Below are 3,652 nucleotides of genomic sequence, written 5' to 3'. Positions count from 1 at the left end.
TGAACTAAAAGCGGCGCGGAAAGGCGAGATGCGAATGCGGAGAATTCGTATTATAATATACAGCGGCGGGGAAGCGTTGCCCGAGGTCCTGTAGGAGCGCACCGATCCCTGGGGAGTCCCGCACACCGTATATCCCGGTATACATACGTCTGCACCCACGTGCCCCAGACTTACGTGCAGGTTACACGAGTACATGCATAATACACCAGATGACACGGCCAAGATATTGGACGCTAGACGCTAGACACATTCAGGGCGGTTCCCGCTGGGCCATGGGGTATATGCAATCTACGTGCGGTTAACCCATGAATTTTGCTGCGCACTCCTCCTGGCCGGCTTCGAGTCTTCCACCATCGTTCACAAGAAGTCTCGAAGCTTTTCCTGCACGAACAAATAACTCCCCTAGAGTTTTATAATTCCTTGGAGCCGATCGGAGTTCTTGTTACCTTTCTTAGTTTCATGCATCCGCTGTATGCCCTCTTTTAGAACTAAGTCACTCGCCGGCGACTTGCAATAATGCGCAAATAACGAAGGAAAGTATCGAGGGGGAGGCTTTCAGCTGCGTACATAATAATAACTGCAACAACGGGCTGCTGCAGTTCTCTTCCGAGTCGTCCCGGAGCCCGCAGGCAGCGTGCAGTTGCACGTCACGCGGAAGGACGTCTCCTAGCTCCGTGATAGAAAAAGAATAAGTCATAGAAACGGAGGGAACGGGATGCAGAGAGTCCCGCGAGAGTACTGGGACGTGTTTAAATAAGGAGGAGCTCCCTCTCGGGGACAGGCCGAAGAGAGGTCGCCAACAGATTCCCTCCGAGTCCCCGTTGGATCGTAATTCTATTTTCTAACGAAAAGAGAAAAAAAAAAAGAAAAAAGAAAGGAAAGAAGGAAGGTAGACAGGAGCAGAAATAGACGAGAGGGAAAAGAGTAGCCGGGAATGAAGAGAAAAAAAGCCGGGTTTATGCTTGTTTGACCGCCGGGAATCAGGTTCTAAATTCGTAAGTTTTCCGTTCGGGTAATCGCATCGGAAAATATTACCTACCCTTCGGCTCACCGACACGAGGATAAGTTCCTTGATTGAGCTGTATTTCGCTGAACGACCCTTCGCCTCCGGAACATCTCCGAAAAACTTGACGATGAGAAACGCGTGAGGCTTTTTCACGCGCCGTTCCCAGACGCTGACACGATTCGTCATACCGTTTCACGGGCCTCTCGTTTTCCCTCCACCTTATGATACGCTGCTGCAGGCTGCCGCGTGACACTTATCTGAAATTCAACAAGATTCCGTTTGCCGAACAATTTTTTAACTCCGAATATCAGGGGCGGCCTCCGGAGGGTTTAGAGCTTTATCTCCGGCGGCGGACCCTTTTATGCATGTCAAACTCCCCCACTATCGTGGTTAGCCACGTTATAAGTCGCGGGTATAAATTACGCGCTTCGAGGCTCTTCGCGAGGGCAATATTGGAGCCGAGGAAGACGGAAATATAATAATATCGGGTGCTCTGCTCTGAGGGAAAGGAGAGAAGAGGAGAAGAGAGGAGAGGAGAGGAAAGCGAGAGAGGGAGCGTATCGAGACCAGCCGGATAGCCCGGCTTGAGTAGCAATAAAAGTCACCCCCGTAATAGAGAAATCCACCCCTACACTACAAGGCTACTCTACTACCATGCTCCTAATAATCCCTTCTATACGTCGAATGCGAGGGTCTTTTCCTGGAGGATATATGTACAGTTCGGTATTTCGCTGGCGAGGAGAAAAATAAAAAAGGGAAGAGGAAAAAGCGAAATAGAAAAGGAGTGAAAAGGCGAGAAAAAGAGGGACGGGGCGAAAGGTGAGGGAGATCCTGCAGCCAGCAGGAGAGATGAGACCGTGGGTAAAATTCAAATCCGTCAGTGACGGTGGTTGTAAGTCGGTACGTCGGTGATGCTTCCAAGTCATATACGTATAACGTAATATGCATACGCGCGTGCACGAGAAAAAAATATATACAATATCCCGAGCAAATCGAATTTGCCGGTCTCGGCAGTAACCAGGAAGCTCGAGAATTTCGATGTGAAATCAGCTTTTCACTAATCGAATTCACCGTCCTTGCGATGCGGCTATAATTCTTCGTTTCCTCGTTCTCAGTAGGTAGCTTTTGAGTCTCTAAGACGAGCTTCGTTCTCTGCCGGAAATGATTTTAAAGTGGATGGATACAAAAAAAGCGGAATAAGAATGCAAGAATAACACGCTGCAGACTCTTTGCACGGAGCGAAAAAGGTCGGGACATCGGGGTGAAGAAGAACGAGATGCAAATCGCTCGGGGTTTCTTTTTCGGAGGGTCGACGGAGGTCAAGACGGTGCCGAAGACACGCGCTGTATCGGACACTTCCTGAGTAGCGTATTCGTTTCTTTTCTCTTCTTCTTCTTCTTCTTTTTTTTTCGATCCTCTTTTTAATCCGCAGGACTTTTTTCAGCCCTCTGGTACCGGAGGCATGACGTCGGGATAAGGAATTGTTAATTCCGTGACACCGGAGCATCTGGATACCAACCGCAGAGGACACCTGGACTTCCGGCGCTGCCTGTTTCCGTGTTCTCGTATTCTTGGCCTGCAGCTAATTAAAATTCTGGAGAATGAAAGCGTGGGCTCCTCGCCCCGCGTCCTTTGAAACAAAAGTAATTACAAGGATCCCTTTAACCCTCGCATAACGCGAGGTGTTCCGGCACTGTCTCGGTAGTGTTACACTTACGTCAGATGTCTAACGCTTTTCCCAATCGCGGACAGCAATCCCTGGATGCCTCCGTGAAAGAAAACGTATTCACGGCCCATTGACTGAGGGGGGGAAGCTGGGGGATGACAGGGTCGTGCGAAAAGGGAAACCCGACTTTCCCGTATAAGCTGTAACTCCGAAAGTACGGTCACTCCGGTTCTCTCTACTCTACACCGTCCTGTGGAACGTGATCGGAATGTGGAGATGAAAGAGAGATGAAAAAAAACGCAAAAAAAAAAAATAATAAAAATATACACAGCTTGTCACCTTGTACAAACGGACAGCCCGAGGTTAACGAGGTTCGAAAATGTCTCGTCTTGACCCTCTCGAGGAGTATCAAATATCGGAGACCTCAACTCCGGGTGACTACAGGATACGTATAAAGAACAGTGTATGCCTATGTAACACAGATATGGAGAGATCTGATAGCTGGGAAAATTTTTTCAAGGCACGGGGTGGATTTAATATTGGAATTGGTTTTTCAAACGTCGTTCGAGTGCGATAAATAAAATTACTTCGGCTTTCAGCGATTTGCTCTACGGGTATAACAATATAATGTGTGTTTCTGCACAAGGAAAAATAATGCTGGTAAAACTTTTCGTACCTATGATACATCTTTCATTAAAATTGAGCGAAAAATAGTTCATGGAATTCAGATAATTATTTAGAGACTAGTTTTTGCATCTTTCAAGTTATTTCTCTACAAAATACTTCAAGTAATATTTGAAATTTTTGGTGACAAATTTTATGCAGACCCAAGTCTACCTTCTTATTTGCAACTTTCTTCGTTTCGCAAACATTCGATTCTCTGCTCTTCTGCCGTATTACAATAATTTCCTTTTTTTTTTTTTGTGGGAATTTATTTTTTCCATCAATCTCTGAATCGTTATTCGCACATAGCATAACGC

At 46.8% G+C, this 3,652-nt stretch overlaps 1 long non-coding RNA gene across 1 annotated transcript; it reads left to right on the top strand.

Annotated features, from left to right (window-relative positions):
- Positions 1-2,248: 2,248 nt before the first annotated feature.
- On the top strand, positions 2,249-3,280 carry LOC124211849 (uncharacterized). The gene is made up of 3 exons (XR_006881524.1): positions 2,249-2,369; positions 2,451-2,649; positions 2,759-3,280. It is a non-coding gene; the product is annotated as an uncharacterized lncRNA (long non-coding RNA).
- Positions 3,281-3,652: the final 372 nt, after the last annotated feature.

Source organism: Neodiprion pinetum, chromosome 2 (genome assembly GCF_021155775.2).
Source record: "Neodiprion pinetum isolate iyNeoPine1 chromosome 2, iyNeoPine1.2, whole genome shotgun sequence".
Lineage (NCBI taxonomy): Eukaryota > Metazoa > Arthropoda > Insecta > Hymenoptera > Diprionidae > Neodiprion > Neodiprion pinetum.
This window is presented reverse-complemented; position numbering and strand designations above follow the sequence as displayed.